Source organism: Rattus norvegicus, chromosome 1, assembly GCF_036323735.1.
Source record: "Rattus norvegicus strain BN/NHsdMcwi chromosome 1, GRCr8, whole genome shotgun sequence".
NCBI lineage: Eukaryota > Metazoa > Chordata > Mammalia > Rodentia > Muridae > Rattus > Rattus norvegicus.
In genome coordinates this window covers 13,925,873-13,945,865 of record NC_086019.1, presented here as the reverse complement: position 1 = coordinate 13,945,865, position 19,993 = coordinate 13,925,873, and the positions used below count along the sequence as shown (strand labels likewise).

Sequence of the window (19,993 nt, the reverse complement as noted above, 5' to 3'; positions counted from 1 at the left end):
ATACTCTTTGTGATGAATCGTTGGTGAATTTCAAGGCTTCGGGCGTCTGCTACACTATCAATACTGGATCCTCACTGGGACTTCTTTTGGATAGCCTGTGGTTGCCCTGTGTTGTGAAGATCCTGCAGCTTTGGATCTGCAAGACCGGTCCCTTCATGTGCTCAAGCAGTGCATAGATGGGGGTGGGAGTTGGGGTGGGCGGATTCAGAGACCTGAATCTGGGCCTGAATGGAAAATGAGTTGGTCAGCCCACCAGCTCTCCTGAACCCTCCCCACCCGGGCCAGCTCTCTTGATTTGCCCAAGTGAGGAGCAAGGCCTTCTCTCCTGCTTCCACACCCTTGGGGGCTGGCTCACCCTTTCCAGTGCCACCAGAGTGCTGCAGTGGGTGAGGGGAGGGGTTGGCTCTCCTGTCCCAACGCCATCAGAGCCAGGTCCCCAGGCTGTCCAGATGAGGAGCAGGGCCAGTTTCCCACAGCTGATACCTGGCTTTTTTTATTCAGGTGCTGGAGTTCTGAACTCAGATCCTCATGTATACGCACCAAGCACTTCGGCTCTTTACACTATCCATACTGGGGAAATGGCAGCCCTTTCATAGAGGACCTGGTTGAGGGAAGTTATATCATCAGTTAATGAATTTGACATAGCACATATCCTAATATGGTTAGAATGGGCTTCTTTTAGTTTTCCATCAAATTAATAATATGCATTTCTCAATAATTTGGGGTCAATCATGGTTAAAAGATTTATTCTTTCCTTTTTAACACATGACATTAACAGCTTAGTGATTTTGTATGTTTGTTTGTTTGTTTTTGAGATAGGGTCTCATGTACCTCAGGCTGGTCTGCAACTCTCCATGTGGCCAAGGATGATTTTGAATTAAGGATCTTCCTGCCTCTGCCTTTCAAGTGCTGATATTACTGCCATATACCAATTGGTTTGGCTTATGTGATGATCCAAGACATAAAACCCAGGAGTTGGTGTATTGTAGTCGAGCATTACACTAACCAAGTCACACCCGCTGACCAGGTTGGTGGAATCCCAAGCATTCTAGCAATGAGCTTATACCGCACTTTATCGACTCGCTTGGGGTGAGTCTGACCATATTGCCCAGCATCTAGGTCTTTTGCCCTAACTTGGGAGAGGTGGAGTTCTCTGCTTTCATACCTTTGGTTGGCCCATCTTTCCTGCCAAAGGTAATGTGAGCTGGAATTGGTCACAGAGGCCTTGGCAGCTGGCTTAACCTGTTTATATAAAGATGAAACACAGCCACTGATTAAGAGAGCCACCTCCTCCTGGTTGGTTTTGGAGTACAGCCCAGAATTTTCCATGGAGAGAGCTTTTAGAACTTGGGTCAGCATCTCAATGAAGATAAGGACACACAAGGAAGTCCTTGTGGGCCTCTCTGTCTGCAGAATCCCAACAGTTCAGTGAGGATCAGAGGCGACGTGGTTAACCAATGAAGTCCTTCTGTTAGTTCTATATCCATGAAGGATCCCTCTTTTTGGAGTGGTCCGCACAGGCAGTGCATTAAATAGATTAGTTTGAGGCAGGCTTAGCAGGTGACAACCTCTTAAGCGCAGGTGGCCTAGAGATGCCAAAGTCCTAGACACTAAACTGAAAAACACTCCTTAGTTTCATTTATTTACCAAGCATGCACTGCTCAACTATGAACTTGCTTGTCTGTGAAGCCACTTTCTGTAGTAACACCGAACACTACTTGAGCTGAGTCGGGAATACTAAGGTAGAACTTAACGTGGTGACTGGACGGTGTCTCCGCCTCAGCTTGCAACTTCCAGAAAAAGAAGACACCTCACTTCTACAAGGAGGCAAAAATCCCTTTGCATAAATGATTATTATATAAATAAATCTTATTAAGAGCTGCAGTCTCTTTCTTCCTCCTTTTTTTTTCTCCACAAAGCACAAAGAATTATTGTGTGATTTATATGAAGAGGTTACATAACTATACTCTGTTACTTTAAATAGTGTTTTTTTTATTTAAACCACCAACTTCATCACGAGCAGAGGGGGGGGGGGGAATGCCTATTTGCTAAGCACAGAGGTAATTTTCAAGGACTGTAATTAGCACACGATAATGCTGTCTTTTGTGATGTCTTTGAGTGTGGCACCTGTGGCGTGTCACCTCAGTGAGCGAGGAAGGAAAGGTGACATCACATAGGGACAGAGGAAAATTCCACACATCTCACAATTGTCATTCGAGTCCCTTCCTTCCGACAAGCATAATTTCTCTTCATGTATCCTATCTCTATTGCTCAAAGGACCTTTTATTATTAACATATTAAGTGATCAGCTTAAAAGCCAAACAGAATACACGATAAAAATTATGGTTTAAAGAAGGAAAAAAAAATTAGGCAAACGCCAGAGGGGTGAGCCCCTGTGTCTTTAAACTGAACAATAGGCCAGAATGTCAGTAAGAGAAAGAAAAGAAGGAAAACATTTGCAAAAGAGACTGCTAACTAATTTATTTCAGGGAAGTTGACCTCTAAGGAAAATTTCTAATTCCTTGAAGAAGTCTCCCTTCGGTGGAGGCCAGAGTGAACATGCATCAAGGGTATGTGTCTGCCATTGCCACCAGATATTCCTGTGACCCAGTGAGACACTGTGGAGGACATCTGGGCGGTGGGTCACAAAAGTTCCGTTCCCACTACCCATAAGAAATATCTCCATTGGGGTTGGGGATTTAGCTCAGCGGTAGAGCGCTTGCCTAGCAAGCACAAGGCCCTGAGTTCGGTCCCCAGCTCCGGGAAAAAAAAAAAAAGAAATATCTCCATTGACAATTTCCGAGCGTTTCCTTGCTAGGGAAATAATATGCTGTAAATATTGTCCAGAAGCTATAAGGATGCCACATTCTGGGCTCTGAAGGAAGCCTCTTTCTGAAAAGTCAGCCCCGCCTCTGAGACTGAGAGAATCCTGCGATTGCAGGCAGGGCTTGTTTTGCACACCAGGCTGGAACAGCACCACCAAACACAAACAACACAATATAAATCACCTGAAGTCAAGGAATCGCAGTGTAGCAATGATTCGGGCGGGGCGCGTTCTCTGGGGAGCTGTGAGAACCGTATCACCTGTTCGGTCACTAAGCTGGTTGGCCAGGTGGCAGCTTGGCAAGCAACCTGTATGAACAACCACCACCTCCCCGAAATGGGCTGGGAACGGCACGGGCCTAGTCGCTCTCGGACGTGACTGGCCCTTTTCAGTTCCAACGCTGGCCTTTTTGGTTTCAATCGGAATGAGAAAGAACTGGTATGAGTCTAAAACCACATAAATACATCTACGGTCCAGACATCAGGTACTCACTTCTGGCCTTGCTGCACAGGGGGAAGACAATTGATTTTTTTTTTTTTTTTTGAGAGTGCGGTGCAACTGGCAGAGAGAAATGAGACAATAGCCGGCTGTTTCAGTGTTATGGACAGCCACGCCAATCAATCCACTTCGAGGGTGGGATTCAATCGAGAGTTTGATTGCTGTACCTTTAAAAGCAATGTGGGACTATGGATCCTCTCCCAGGCAAAGTCTTTGGGTGTTTAGGATCTCATTAAATCTTGTTGTCTGGAAGGTGTCACATGCCCTGTTTAACAGATCAAATAAGAGAAGAGCAGAAGTTAATTTTCTAGCCGGGAAGGAGGAAGTCAATTAAAAGCATACATTTAAGGAATGATCAATTTCCTTTACAGAGTATAAAGGGAGTGTTTTGAAATGTGTATTTAAACTAAGGAGTACCTATCAAAGAAAGGCTGATGGGTGAAAAGGGGAGCACCCCAGTTAGCAGCCACAGCCCATGCAGTAACAGCTGCAAACTCCTAGAGGGTCACAGCCACCTTGCCTGACTCCAGCTCTGGATGGGAGACTCTCTTTAAACAGGACGCACTTTCTCAGAGACTTGAAGGCTATCTTAGGCTCCCAGCAAGCCCTGGTGAGTAATGTAAGTCCCTCCGTGTGCTCCACATGAAGATCAGGCTAAAATTAACACCGCTTGTAGATCGAAGGTTGCCAGGATCACACTCACATCCATTATGCCTCAGAAGAAAAAAAAAAAAAAAACTTTCTCTTTAAACCTAGAGGGGAAACGGAGACGAAAAAGTCTTTCCAGCAAACTGTGTGCCTGGTTTGATGTAAGCTGGGTCACTTGGAGAGACGCCTCTTTTATTTCTGTCTTTTCTACGGGCTACATTTAGACCTTAAACAATTAGTCTCTCTCTATGTTTTCTTTCCTTTTCCTTTTTAAAAATTACCTGCTGTAGAAAGCTTAGTATTTTGTATTTTTAGATGCTGGGGTGGAAGCAAGTGCAACAATGAAGACCAGTTTTTTTGTTTTTTGTTTTCCTTATGAGCAATTCGTTTTTGGTTTTTGCAGGGCATGATAAAGTCTGAGTCCTAAAAAAATCAAGACATGGCATGTTAACTCCTTAGGGCCAGGAGCCCAAAACCCTAGTAAGATGTAGGGGGCTAGCCCCAGCACAGCAGAGCCATTTAGGAAGACAAGGGTTCCTCAAAGCAACCCCCTCCAAAGTTCTCCAACTTTACAAATGGACACATTTATTTCTTCATCTGTTGTCATTTAGTTGCAACCTTGAAAGTGAAGCAAGACTGAACTTTCTGCTTTGATTCCTCTGTTCCTCTCCCTGCCGTTTCTAAACTCAGTGTTCTGTGAACTGTTTAGTTTCCTGAGTATTTTTCTCCTTTAGAGAGAGGAAGTGTGTGTTCTACAGGAGGACAGAACCTCCTGTCTTCTCAATTGCACTTTAAAAAAAAAAATTCAGTCCAAAGCTCTCAGAATAAATCACCTATGAAAGAGGGGGAGGATCACTGGAGGGGAAGAATGGAAAAACACTCAGAGCTGCATAAATATTTTAACTTGCAAATGAATGCAGGTGACCCCTTACTGCTGTCCAGCCGCCATTTGTGAACTATACTGATACACACAAATAATGATTTCCCTCATCCTTCCCTCCACACTGGAAAGGGGTTGCTTGACCTTTAAACTCCCCTCCCCCCCCAGCTAAGGACTCACTTTCCTCATCATGTTTCATTCATTCATTCATTCATTCATTCATTCATTCATCCATCCATTCACCCACCCCTCGTTCATTCATTCATTCACCCATTCATTCATCCTATCCATTGGTTCATTCATTCATTCATTCATTCACTGAAATAGCCTTAGCGAATACCTGTTATGTGCCATTGACTCAGCAAAGCTAATGGAACCCAGAGATGAATTCGAGATAGATCTAGAATAAACTTCCCAAAGCTCAAAGTCTAATATTTTTTTTTGAAGAAAAAAAATTACCCCAAACAATCTTTAAACAAACAATGACACAAACAGATGTAAGATCACAGCTCCGATAAGTCTCTTCAGGAATAGTACCTGCTGTTATGGGTGTATTCTAGAGAGAAAACAAATCCAGCTTCATGGTGGATTTCACGAAGAAGTAAGAAATTTGAAGGCGGATGGGAGTTAGTTCACTGAGGAAGGAAACTGGGAAACTTCTGCATCAAGGAATATGTTTTAAGAGTTGAGGTAAGACAGGACATGGAACTAACGGAGGGCCAGTGTGGCTGGCAACAGGAGGTCAAGGGTCAACTAGTAATAACTGTAGGAGGAGAGGAGCCAGGAAAATGAGCCTAGAGGTCGAAGTGGAAGTTCTGTTTTTCTCTTAAAAAATATCGATGATGATCATGATGATGTCGACGATGACGGCAATGGCTTAGAGGAAGACATTCATGCCTGATCCTGTTAATTTGACCCAGAGCCCATGGTTGGGTGTTCACAGGCCCCAGAGGTGAGGTCACCATTATTATTTTACTAAGTCCACACAGTATCAAACTGCCCTCTAAATTCACATCTTTACACCTAGAACAACGTCACTCACGGACCTCATCAGAGAAGTTTCCATGGGTGGTAGAAGGTGCTAAGGTAGAAACTCTAAATTATGGAGACTAATTTCTGTGGCGTGCTCAGCCACAAATGAGCCATCTATTCCACAGCCCCTCCCCCAAAACTCAGGGACCATCCTAAAAGGGGGCCAGAAAGACTGTACGAGCCAGAGGGCGGGAGCTAACCCGTGTCTTCTGGACCTGACAGGACGGCTGCACTCCGGAACTCTGCTGCAGCTGTGCGTCAGATGACGCTTGTCAAAAGACATCCAGGAGTTTTACGTAGTGCAGGGGAGCCACGAGGAAGAGGACAGAAATCACAGGAATTTTTTTCCTTTTTTTTTTAGTATGGTTTCTTAATTAAAGATTACTTTGAGACTTTCACGTATGAATTCTGTATTAACGCCATTCCTCCCACACCTCGCGGATTACCGAAAGTTGGCAGACAACATTAAAAGAGAAAGACATGCTCCCTTGACTCCTTCGTGGCTTTCCCCGCCTCTCTGAGTTCACCATAGCATCTTTGACGTCCTTCCTTCCTGCCTCATGTTCTCTGCCTCTCCTATCCCTGGGTCCAGGGTGCTTGTCTCCCCCTCACCCCAAGTACTTGCTCCTGATTTAAAATTCCATTCTGCTGGTACCTTTTCTTCTTAGACCATGGCTGTAAAACCTCACTCCCAGCACAGATAAATAGGCAAATATTCCTAGGAGGTGAGCCCAGCACCATGCTAGAATGACACAATTTAGCTGGTACCTGGTTTCAAGACTCTGTGGGTCTCTTTGAAATGCTGACCGTGTGGCCTTGATTGTATGGCACATTGTTTCTATGGGGAAGGCTATTTTTAGGAGCCAAATACATATTTTTTAGAGACTTTGTGTAAGTCCATTTGTATGTCATACATTAGTGACCGCCTCTGTACCTTTTATTGTGTTGACTGAGTGAAGAGCTGACCACCAAAATTAGCCCCAATGACATGGAATTGTTTTTTTTTTAGATTCTGGCTAGTTAGGGACATCAATTAGAAGATTGGGATTTCTAGTGTTGTTGAAATAGCCCAGTTTTCCCCCACCCCTGTTGTTGTTTGTTTTATGACTTGAATTCAATTTCAGCATTTAGTGGAATTTTAGCATTTGTCGTTAAGAGGTAAAGCGTCATTATATATCCTAGGCTGGCCTTGAACTGGAAATTTTCCTGAGTGCTGGGATTTCGGGTGTGAGCCACCATGCTTCGTGCAGAATGAAAAACTTTAAGTCATTGTGAACTCTTAATCCCTTTACGGTTCGTTACTGACTGTATAACTTCTGTTTGTCCTCTCTCCAGTCTCCTAGCCCATGTTTTACTATAGCTAAACTCTTATCTTTTGCCAGGTAGTGGTGGTGGGTGCCTATTACCAGCACTCCAAGGCAGAGACTGGCAGACTGTAAGTTCAAGGCCAAGGGGGTCTACAGGGAGAGTTCCCGAAGGACAGCCAAGGACTCACAGAGAAATCCCATCTTGAAAACCAACCAACTAACCAACCAACCAACCAACCAACCAACCAACCAACGAACCAATCAAAAAAAAACCTCAGACCTTTTCTGTTCATGAGAGAATATTTTAAAATTGTATCCTTCCAATCTCCAGCCTCCTCACCTTAGGAGTCTGAAGGAGCTAAAAATGCTACTTCTCAGCAGATCCTGAATGTTCAAGACGTTAGGAAAGGGTAGGAAAGAGAGACAAGTCCATGTTCTGATGTCCCACACACTGACAGTGGTACTAAGACCACAGAACTTTCTATAGTGATAGAAAAGGTCTCTGGTCAATACACTAGCACTTGAAACTGTGGCATTGAAGAATTTCTTATTATTTTATTAATGAATATCTGCAGGAGGCCAGTGAATTGAAAAGTTCCAGTGGGGAGAGATACAGGAGGAGATAGGCATGATGAGATATAAAAGAAGATAAACAGATAGGGCCGGCTAAAATTAACCAAATAGAACAGAAGGGAGTATTTGTGGGGAGAGGAAGGGAATGAACCAGAGGGGACTTAGATCTCAGCAGGATGCCAGCAGGGGAGGAGGAAAATTAGAACAAAGTATAATGACATATATATATATATATGTGTGTGTGTGTGTGTGTGTGTGTGTGTGTATGAATTATATATATATAATATATGAAAATGCAACGATGAAACCCATTAATTTGTATCCTAACTTTAAAAATTAATAAATTTTTATTGCAACAGCAAAAGAGCAAAACCAACCAGTGACATATTTTGGAACTAAGGAAAAAGTTAAATTCCAGATTAATGTCATGTTAACATACAGAAAATGTGGGAGACATGACATTTATACAGTCTTCTGGGGAAATAAGTTTAAATGTGTTAACAAAGCTAAAGTCACCCAAAGCGGATGACTGGTCATTTTTGAGACTCTTGTCAAACTTTATATATGCCTTCCCCTCTAGAGAGCCCATGAAGCCCACAAGTACCACAAGGTTTTTGAAAGCATCAAGCAGTCCTGACTCTACCCACATACTAGTGATCATTATTTTATCGCTCTTCTCAACAGGGAGGAAGTTGAGCTTTTAAGGACAAATGGATCCGGCAAGGATTTAAAGCTCCATCAAAGAGGTGCATTATAAAATATATTCTAGCAGGAAGAACACTACCTACCCATGACACGAAGTTGGACCAAGGCTGCTCTTGGATTGCATGACTTTGAATACCTTCATTGTTCCTTCTGGGTCATAGCACGCTTAGCTTAAAGCACACTCACAGTCATGGGTTCGAGGCCCATACAGTGAGTTTTCATCACCAAGCCTATCACTCCCCAAACTTTCTGTAGCTGCTGAGATAGATTCACCTTCTTTCTAGTTTCTTCGTAGTCACTGTTTGCGAGGAGAAGCCGAAGTGATGGCCAGTGTTAGAAAGAGGAAGGCCTGCAAAACATTGATGACTATCATAGGACTTTAAGGGCTGGCTTACAGCTCTTGAGCAGAATCTCAAAGCACAAGCAGCCCTGTGCAGGAGCTCGACTGGGCACTTTGTATGTTATTTTGTTGAGTTAACAAGGAATAGAAGAGTTTAATAAAGTCCTTGTTGATGCGTTTGTCTAAAGGAACATTCTGCCTTTTAATTTCGGATTAAAATTCTGGATTTTAATTTCGTGTTGACTCTAGTATTGTTTTAGCCATGTTCCCTGTGGCTGTGGTTGCTCTGGTGGTCTCCCTTTCTTACAAGGTGTCTTTAAACATTCCATTATTATAACATTATTATTATTATAACATTTCTTTCTTTTTCCTTTTTCTTTTCTTTCTTTCTTTTTTTGATTGGTTTGGTTGGTTTTTTTGTTTGTTTGTTTTTGTTTGTTTGTTTTGAGACAGGCTTTTTCTGTGTAGCCTTGGCTGTCCTGAAACTCACACTGTAGACCAAGCCACAAAATCACAGAGGTCTACTTGCCTCTGCCTCCCAAGTGCTGAGATTAAAGGCATGTGCCCCAACACTTTACCATAACATAATTGTATGTTCAGCCTGATTTAGCCTACTGGATTGACTCAAAGGCATACTTCCTTTTCCTTTCAAGTGTGTTGAAATTAAAATACTGCCTTTTATGTTGTTGCTAGCCAGGACCAAATACAAGAAGACTCCTTTTATTTATTTATTTTTCCCTCACAAGTCTTTAGATTCTGATTTCAGAATTCCATATATTCAAAGCTTGCCCTGAAAGTTTCGATAGGGAGAACGGCTCTTTTAGAAAGCTTGGGGAAAACACTTGGGGAAACGGTAGGGTCAGGCTGGGTCACGAGCCTTTGTGGGGCCAAAGTCCAAAGCAACAGGCAAGAGGCAAGCACTCCTTGCAAGCCTTGCAAGTGTCTTCTTTTTTAAAACTTCTGCTTACAGAGTCATTAGAACACTTTCTCTCTCTCTCTCTCTCTCTCTCTCTCTCTCTCTCTCTCTCTCTCTCTCTCCCTTTCTCTTTCTCTCTCTCTCTGTCAGTGTGTGTGTATGTCTGTGTGTGTGTTTTATTATTTCAGCAGTTCCTTCTACAGGGCCGTGTTCTCCTTATGCACAGAAGCCCTGTTCAAACATTACCAAGAAGACTGATAAGAAGAAAAAGAATCCACTGATGAGTTCTCAGAAAGAAAGCATTAGATTTAACTACGGGGCAATACTGCTGTGATTACTCGGCCCAGCTGACTGCAAGGTTGCCAGGCAGCACTCGCTCTGCCAAGAATGGGGGGAGAATGAGGCAACCATGTGGTTTGTATTACCAGCATCTTTTTTTCTTTCCCCCTAAAGTTTTTCAAGGTTCAGAAAGAGAACGTCACCCGCAATGATAATTCGGTTTGGAACAACTACTTTACCAGCGCTGTGTTCGGCAACTGTTGATTTGTTTGGATCCTAATATGCGAGTTCGCATTTTCACAATGCGGATGAGATAAAGCACAGCGTCTGTCAAGATCCCACTGGATGCAAATAGCCAAGTCTCAGGCCAATTCCCGCGTTTTCAGAAAAGAAAGAAAAAGATTAAAAACCACCCTGGCATTTTCTCTGCTTCTACTTGCAGCCTTTTAAAAAGACAGCTCAAAAAAAGAAAGTGAAGCAGCTCTCTTCTGTTTATTGGGTCCAGTCCATTTAGAGTTGGAGTTGATTAAAAAAAAAAAGTCATAATTTGCCACAAACTAATTAATCTGTGTAAAAACCATAAAATTCAAATGTTTTCATTTTTTTTATCATCTGAGTATTTTTTTCACTTACAAGAGGTTGACGAATCTAAAATTATTCAGACTTCGGAATAATCTTGGCTCTTCCTGGAAACACTATTCTCAGGAAGTCTGAAATACCAAATTTCAACAAATGATTCAGTTCTTAAGCAAATTTGCAAAGTCATACAGTTTGTGGCTCTGCATTGATTTTAGTACAATTCCTCCTGAATGAAGCCCCCTTCTTCACAGAAATGCATCTACCTCTGACCCTGTCTACTACGTCAGCCTTTCTATTATGCTGATTTCGTGCAGCTCTAAAAGAAACAGAGTTTTAAGAAGTCATTTTCTTCAAAGCTGTTGTAGTTCAGATGTTCTTTTTGACTATTAGTTTTAAGTCTTCGGAAGATCTACTATGACCACCCCTGGAAAGAAGGCCTTTCTCCCAGGGGATCTAAAGAATCCATAGCTGTGGCAGTCATACATTTCTGCTAAGACTTTCAAACAAAGAGGAAAAACTCCATTTGTCAATCATGATGCCCTGGTCTAAGCAAAAACGAGGGCCTGTTTAGTGAGAGTCTGTCAAGAATAGTCATTTGGACTCCAAAATTATGCTTCAGAGAACACTAAATCAGTTGTCAAAATATAACCTTTGTCCTCAAAGCAGTGTGATTCTACATAGCATCTGTCTGTCTGTCCAACCCTTTCACTGAAGGCTTTCAGCAAGAATTAGTGAATTCTTATTGTGTTATAGGCATCATCCTGGACTGTGGACACAGAGATTAAAAAAAAAAAAGAAAGACACAACTCTATTCACAAGGCCAGTGTGCTAGAGAGGAGACAAAATGGTCCTAAGAGATGAAACAGACTTGAATAAATTGTTACAATCAAATAAAACAGGCACTGTAATGGCTGGGAATAGAGAACATGTGGGAGACTGGATATAAGAGGATTTTGTCCAGGATCCTAGTAGACGACAGCTTTTCTTTTCAAATGCCTCTTAAAATTCATGGAAGACTTACTGTCTGAGATCAGTTTATTTTCCTCTTGAGATGCACAGGATTAGTAGTGCTATCTTAAGGAATCCACCACAGAGCTGTATGGTTAAGGTGTTCTAACATCGTTTCCAGAGGGAAAAGTGTTCACTGGAGAATGTGAATAAGGAGAAACAACGGTGTGGTAGATGTTGACTCTGGGGAAGCAGGTGGGAGCCGTGGGGGTAGGGTGGGAGGCGCGGTTGCCCTTTATTAGAAATAATGATAAAACTTTTCAGGGTAACATGTTAATCTGCAAATGGGCACATGGAATTGTGCTGGCTGGCTTTAACTTGACACAAAGTAAAGTCATCAGAGGGAAGGAACCTTCAACTGAGAAAATACCTCTCTGTAAGCCTGGGTAGCAGGCACACTTGAAGAGCAGCAGTTCTCAACCTGTGGTTCAAGACCCATTTCACACACCTCTGTCTCCAGAAACGTTTACATTATCATTCATAACAGTAGCAAAATTAAAGCTATGAAGAAGCAAATAAAATGATTTTATGGTTGGGGGGACCACTACAACATGAGGAACTGTATTAAAGATTTCTAGCATTAGAAAGGTTGAGAACCACTGCTATAGCATATTTTATAATTAGTGATTTATGGGGAAGGGCCCAACCCATTGTGGGTAGTGTCATCCTAGGCTCATGCTCCTGTGCTCTATAAGGAAGCAAGATGGGGAAGCCATGAGGAGCAATCCAGTAAACAGCATCCCTTCAGGAACTCTGCATTAGTTCCTGCCCTAACTTCCTTCAGTGATGAACTACGATGTAGAAGTACAAACCAAATAAACCCTTTCTCCTCTCACTTACTTTTAGTCATGGTATATCGTCATAGCAGTATTAACCTTAACTAAGACAGGCACTACTGATGTGATAACAAGTCAGATATGATTTCTTTCAAGAATATTTTGAAAATTTGCCTTTAGTCACACATAGTCAGTTTGACATTTCTAATTGATTCCGATGATTGTTTGGATTCTCTCTAGTGGATCGTGACTCGTTGAGAAGCTAGGTAAGGCATCCTTAAGGTGTTTGCATGCCTCAGAGATCAGAGTTAACGTCTTTAAGGCATCACCTCAGGTACAAATTACCAGGAAGTAATTTGATTCTGCAAGTTAAGTTTTAATATTTCCAGTGCCATCAAGCTGTATGAACGTTGCGATGCTTTTTAAGTTGACACAGCCTATAATGATCTGGAAAAGGGGTATTTTTTAAAAACAAATATATATTTATTTTATGTTTACCTATGTGTATGTGTCTTTGTGTGGGTGTTTACATCCATGTGCCAGTGTGAGCAAAGGCCAGAGACACTGTCCTCCAGGGATCTTGAGATATAAGTTGCTATGAATTGCTTGAAGTAGGCACTGAGAATCAAAATTCTGTTCTTCTGCAAGAGCAGTCTGTACTCTGAATCTCTACGCCATCCCTTCAGTTCCTGGGAGGAGAATCTTAATGAGAGATTATCTAGATCAGTAGGCCTGTGGGTATGTCTGTGGGGAATTGTTTTTATTTTTAATTGATTGCTAAGTGGGAAAAGCCAACTCATTGTGGGTGGCACCATCCCATGGGCTGGGCCCTGAACTGTCTAGGAGTGAAGAAAGCTAGCTGAGCATGCGCAACCTGGCAGGGATCTGTGCACTTCTTTATTTTTCTCTGCTTTGGTCTGTGGATATGATGCTTTAAGTTCCGGCCTGTCTTTCCCAAGAGAATGGACTATCACTTGAAATTGTAAACCGATTAAGGTCTTACATTATTATTGTTGTTTTGTTTTTCTGGGGGATTTGTCACAGTAAAGGAAATGAAACTAGAACAGGGGGACAACCAGAGTTGCTTTCTATTTTCCCAGTATTCAAGTGAGGACTTTAGTAAATAGGACTGTGTCCAACACTTGCCCATGGCTGGGGAAATGCCCTCACTGCCACACGGCACTTCTGTAGAACCCCAAAGGGAAACTTAGAAGACAAAGAAGCCGACGGCTTCATCGCAGTTCTTCTGAGGCTGTGGGAGCTCCAACAGAATGTGACAAGAAGATGTAGCTAGATATGTTACTCATTAGGTCCCGAGGTTCAGGGTCCAGGGGTGCATAGTCTAGAATGTATAGGATTAAACGATGATGCGGTTAAGCATGTGCCAGAGAAAGGAATGCTCCCTTGAGTCTATAGTTTGAGATCTGTCCATGTAAGCTGTCACTAAATTCTAATTATTTAGAATTTAAAAAATTTACCAACCACAATCCATTCAATAGTAATAAATTCAGTGGAACTCTTCATTGACCTTTCCCTGTCACTAACTGCAAGTTAAAGCCCTCAACTTATTTTGTAAGTCGTTTCAGTCACCGAGAAGCCAGTGGTCTTTCGGTTAAAGGTACTAAAGCCACTAAGAGCTTACTAAACCAAAGGGGATGAATGGATTTTACACAAGTAGCTCAACAAACAAAATCAAGTCTTTACATCTGCCACCTATGTTAAAATTTTCATTGAATATGGCTGGACGTTGACCGTCATCAGTTTGACTTCGAGTTGTCAAGGAACACTTGGTGTCTTGGTACTGGATCCAGAACTGTTGAGATCAGGTAATTATTTCCTCAGAAGGATCAGCAACCATGTATGAGCTCATGTGTGTCTCTAATGACATGCTTCAATCAGTGTATGTCTTGGCTACTTCCTTCAGAAGTGCTTAATCATTATTTACTGATTTGATTTAATTATAACTTTCAGGTTGAAAAAAATAATGGACCAGCCGGGCCTTTCTACTTATTAGGTGTAAAACAGTCCCCCACTTTGATGATTTTACTTACTATTTTTTCAGTCTTATAATGGCACAAATGTCACATGCACTCAGTGAAGCCATATTTCACGTTTTGCATGTTGATCCCTTCTTGAGCTAACATTTGACCCTGTCTTAGGATGCTGGGTAGTGGCATGAAACTGCAGCTCTCAGCCAGCCTTGCAACCACAACAGGAAGCCACTGCTAGTCTCCTGCATGGTATATGGCTAAGAATGGTGTTTGGTGAGTTTGGTGCACTAAATGTATTTTTGACATAGGATAGTTTCAAGTTCTGACGTATTATTAGGATGTAGTTTTTTAATGAGTTGAGGGGCATCTGTATAACTTTTCTAGTAGTCCATTTTGAGAACAATTGAGTAGGATTACCAGAGCCACCCATGACTGGCGATGGGAGACGTCTTCTTGTGCTGTCTGGTAGAGAGCAGGGAGCCCACAGAAAAGCTTAAGAATCCTAGAATCTTTGGGGATGGCCCCTTCCTCTCTCACTCATCAGAAGAGTGCTCAGCTCAGCTGGCATTTACTGGTTGCCTGCTCATCCTCCTGCCTCATTTTCTCAGACCCCCTTTCTCAGTGGCAAATGTTGACTGGCCTTCCTTACCTCACAATCCTCAGAGAAACATTGCTAGAGCAGACCCACCTCTGCAATGGACAATCACGATTGCACCTCACTGGAAGTTGTGTCCATTTCAGTTCTCCTCCATCAATTCCTTGGGTTAGAAGCTTCTGGAATGTGGCTTGAAGAGCCTTGTTGTCTTTTCTTTTGATTTCTCTTCCCATTCCCTTTCCCTGGCTTATCCCTAGGGTAGCATCCACCTTTCACTTAGATTTTCTTTTTACCTTAGAGCTTGCCTATTGCCTGCTTGTTGCCTCTGCCTCTACAGGGGGCTAATAAAGACTTTGATGTGACTTTCTATTTGACGCCTTGTTCCTTGTTATTTTTGAGGTAATTGTTTGGGAAACTTTTGGGGTGATATAGCACGAAATAGGGAGTCCTCCCCCTTGTTCTGTCTTATTTGTTTCTTACTCATAATCGTAAATTTAGCTCTGAAATCTAGCTAGTCTTGGAGAGGAATGAGGAAAACATGGGACCCAGAGAACTTCTGAAAGAGCAGACACACTGTGGGATACTGAGAGTGATGCGGAGGCCAGCTCTGCTGAGGGGCAGAAGGAATCGTCTGGCAGTCAAGGTAAACAAAAGTCAACAGTACCAGAGCCGTCCTCATTTGGCTATGGTGATCTTCTTCCTAGTTTTGCTGTTCCTAAACTGAGTGCTCCACGGATCCCAAGATGCTCCTGTCATCTTTTATCTTCCTAATACCTCCTATTTGGCACCCTCTCAGTCTTGGCAGTGAGATTAAAATACCACCACTACCACCACCATCACCACTACCACCAAACAGGGAAACGTTTGCTTTTAGCTCAACATTTGCATCCGGATTTTAAGCTTCAGGATATTTTCATTCATTCCCTTTCTCCCCATAGTTGAACTTGCCATTAGTACCACGGCAGCGTGTGAAGTCGTCACCCTGACACATGCATCCTGGAACGTGTCTACAAAAGGAGGAACCATTCCAAACAAACCGTTGAATTCTAGTGCTTGGGGACACCGAGAGTTCTCCGCTGTCTCTGGAACTTTGTGGGCATCTTGAAGGAGAGCTTGCCATCAGCAGTATGTGGGAGAACATGGCAGAGTTCACCATGGCTGACAGCTAGAGGCTGTGGGGGCAGCCCTCTCTACAAGACCAGACAGTCTTTCTCTGGCTGAGGGACTGTGACCGCACAAGCACACTTGACAACTGGCCTTTCCACTATTTATACGTGTTCCACTTCCTCACTGTGTGCGCTAATCTTTCTTGTACTCTTTAGAGGTTTTGTGAACACCTCATATTTATTTGATAATTTTGTGATTGTCAATCTAGTGGTAACCATTGTAAGTATTAGGGTAATTAAAGTAAGTGAAGTTGATTAAAAAAAAATAGATGTGGTGGTTAGTAGCTATCATAGGGATGAGGTGTGAGATCCTGGAAATGTGAAGGGGATTCTGGAGAAGATGTGGAGACGTGAAAAGCCCAGGGTAAAATAAGTCTAGAGCTCAGATGGACACAGAAATTGAAGAAGAAGCAGCATTACAGAGTCTTTGATTTCTAATTTGTATGAATGAGTGCTGGGGCAGACAGGGGCTTACAGGATATAGCCAGCCCATCTCTCTCAGCCCAAGGGTGGAAGCTGGGTTCTGTTTGAGACATAATAATAAAACATCTTTGAAATAACCAAGCATAAGTATCAAATAATTCCTTGGTTATGAAACTATGAAGCTAAAAAGAGAGTTTTGAGCTGGAAATGTAAGTTATGAATTATGCATGTGAAGGGAGGAAGCGAATCTTTGGGTTTGATGAGATTTCCTGGAGAAAGCATTGCCACAAAGAGGGAAGAGTTGGATTTTGTCCAGCACATAGTCACTTTTCCCCTCAGCATTATTACATCTTAAAAACTTTTGCTCATTTCTAACGATGTAGGTTATGTGTACATGTGTTTTGCTTGCCTGCGTGCCTGTGCGGCGCGTGAAGTGCATCGTGCCTGGTGACCTTTGAGCTCAGAGAGGGAGTCAAAGCCTCTTGAACTGGAGTTATGGGTGGCCGTGAGCCACATTGTGGCGCTGGGAACTGAACCCAGGTCCGGTCCTCTGTAAGTAATCTTCACCACCGAGCCATCGCCCTAGCCCCCATTATCATTACTATTTATTATGACTGACATTTCCTTCTTCCATTTGTGCCAGGCTTGACCTGTGATTTATTTTGGCCAATGAGGTAGAACATGAGCTTGAGATGAACTTCCAGTTTAACACTCTTTCCTTTAATTTTGAAACACTGAGTCTGACGGCCACTGAATCATGGGAAAATTGCTAAATTTGATTCAAAGGCTGGGGTCAAGTCCGAGGGGAAAATATATATATCAGCCAAGTCTGACCCACGTAGACACCAGTATAGGAGAAGTGCTAACTTTTCTATGTTTCAAACATGTCAAGATCTATTTGTTGGCGTTGTCGTAATTGCTGACTGACACAAGGGCCTGGGATCTTGGTGCAAAGAGAGCAAGCTGCAAGTTCTCATGGAGTGCAATTTAAGTGCCCGCTACATGCAGATCAAGAGCAAGTATTTATGCCTGGCCTGTAATTATGTTCGCTAAACCCAAAAGAAAGTCTTGGCCGAAATACTTGGTGTCCATATTTACATGTACGAACACAGTTGAATTCGGGTCTGGTTGTTGATCCTGGGTGTCTATAAGTCACATAGATTATCTTACAATGGTGCCTCCCAGCAGCACGATGTCAAGTAATGAGAAGAATGTAAAAGAAACCGTGGAAGTAGTGGTTACCAACATCAACAAATGCACCCGTGTCCCCCCCCCCCCCAGTGTCTTTTCATTGCATGCTCTAAAGAAATGCAGAAGGAAATTGATGCTCTATAGAAACCCTGTGTGAATATTTTAGGGCCTATTTTATTGTTGTTGTTAAAGCACATTTTGAGCGAACACATTTTAAAGTTTTAAAAGGAGGTTATTAGCAGCGCTAGGCATGCCTGGGAGTAGCGTGTCAGAGGGACAGAGACAATCCGAGTGGCTCTTTTGGCTACTAACATTTTCATAAGAGCCCTGATTAGTTATGAGGCAATTGTGAGAGTTGATGAGCTACATTCCAAGAAAGAAAAACAGTTTCTCTCATTCAGCAGCTGTGGAATCTTGTGGTAATTACTGGAACATTCCTTTTCAGTAAACGTAAAGTTTGCTTTTTTTTTTTTTTTTTAATGTCACAGTAAAATGTCTAATCTGAAATACACATTTTAACTTGGTCTTATTTACAATGTTCTTCTTTGGTGTAACTCTAAATTACAGTTCAGAAACTGGATTTTACAGGTTTTTGCCTCCAAATAGATTGAGAAAACAAAAACAAAACAAAAAAAAGCAAAAACAACAACAACAATAACAAAACCCAAAAACAGGCTGCACTGACCGTAGCGAACCGTCAGTTTTTGCTTATTATTTAAGATTTCTATTTTCCCTCTGAAGGTACCGTCTTAATTTGTGTACCCATAAAAACTTTGTGTCTCCTTGTGTGCCTAAGTGCAGTCGCCCGGCATTTACAAGGGGCATGCTAAATTACACCTTGTCTCCTTTAACCACAGTGTGAAATTCTGAAGCATAAACAAGGGCAGATAGAAGAACAGCTTGAGGAACAGAGAAACAACAACGCTCCTCTCTCCCAGGGCCTCTCTCCCTAGCCTCTGCCTACAGCTGTCCCCTGCACCCTCTCCCTGCGATCACTAGGACCTGGGCCTCCCTCCCAACCCCCACCCGCACCCTGCCTGAAAGTAAAGGGCACCGTCAGTTCTGAGAATAAAACTGCCAAAATAACAAAACTTACTGGAGTGGATAATTTCTCACAGAAACTGACAGTCACCACAAACAAAAATCTGCCTTCCTTCTCCTTTGTCCCACTCGGTCCTGGGGAAAACAACCCTCCTCCCCTCAGGAGAACCTTCACCTTTTGGCCTAGAAGTAACACAAATAACAGTGCCGCCTTGGAATATTTTTCTAGCGCCTCCCTTCTGCCTTTATCACCCAGCTCTGTGCATGCAGATGCATATCTCCTCGTCTCTTTATTTTGTTCAGGATTCAGAAACAAGTATTTGTTTGCCTGAAAAGTTCCACACCATCATGGTTTTGTTTTGTTTTTTTCTAAAAACGTTAAAATTTTCTCCTTCGTCTCCCATATGCCTGAATCCCTCCAGACTTCCCAGTCTCAGAGGAGTCACAAGAAATAGAGGAGGGAGGGAAGGACAAAGGAGGAGGGAGCGTGACAGAGACAGTGGGTCATAGTATCATCTCATTTAATTTAAGGAACAACTACGCATCACGCAAACACACTCCACCCTTCATCCCCCTACAACTTCCCCCCCAAATAAAATCAAACAACAGCATAACAACCAAATTTGAAAAAAAACAACAAAAAAAAAAAAAAAGAAAAAAAACAAACCACAAAACCTCTGTTGCCCAGAAGGCCAAGAGAGTTTTAAACCTCCTGGTTTAAAAAAAAAAAAATCTTTCAGATTAAAAAGATTACAAAGACATTTGCAGTCTAACCAAACAATGAGAAATAGGGCTCTCTAGCTGGGCGTGGTCACTGCCATGTCGGATTTAGTCCGGTTTGATGGTAATTAGCCTAGAGAGGCTGGAGAAGGTTTCAATAAGAGGAAATAAGCCACCACAATGTCCTCTTCACTTACTTCTGTTTATGATATCCTCTTAATTGATTGTTTTACATAGGTTCATCTGTCTGGGCTGACTTATTGGTAGGGAAGCATTTGAGTCTTGGATTTTTTCTTACGGTAAACCTTGTGGAATGCTTTTCTGAGGGCAGGGGCATCCTCCAGGAGTCCTTTTTCTCCTAGAGTATTAGAAGGGTCTCCACTCCCTAAGCACTGGCGTCAGCACAGCGTCTGAGCTCTCTGCTCTCCCATCAAACTGGCTCCGTCGACTTTCTCACTGCCCTACTTGACTAATTTTCAAACAGGTTGAAAAAAAAATGTG

At 42.5% G+C, this 19,993-nt stretch overlaps 2 long non-coding RNA genes across 2 annotated transcripts in view; one reads left to right on the top strand and one right to left on the bottom strand.

Moving 5' to 3' along the window:
* Positions 1-3,768: 3,768 nt before the first annotated feature.
* On the top strand, positions 3,769-9,039 carry LOC134484951 (uncharacterized). Its single transcript, XR_010062774.1, has 2 exons — positions 3,769-3,932; positions 8,447-9,039. It is a non-coding gene; the product is annotated as an uncharacterized LOC134484951 (long non-coding RNA).
* Positions 9,040-18,774: 9,735 nt separating this feature from the next.
* Positions 18,775-19,993, bottom strand: part of LOC102546604 (uncharacterized) — a 33,062-nt gene continuing 31,843 nt past the window's right edge. The window contains exon 5 of the long non-coding RNA XR_010062763.1: positions 18,775-19,993. This exon is cut by the window's right edge and continues 1,238 nt beyond it. This is a non-coding gene — a long non-coding RNA (uncharacterized LOC102546604).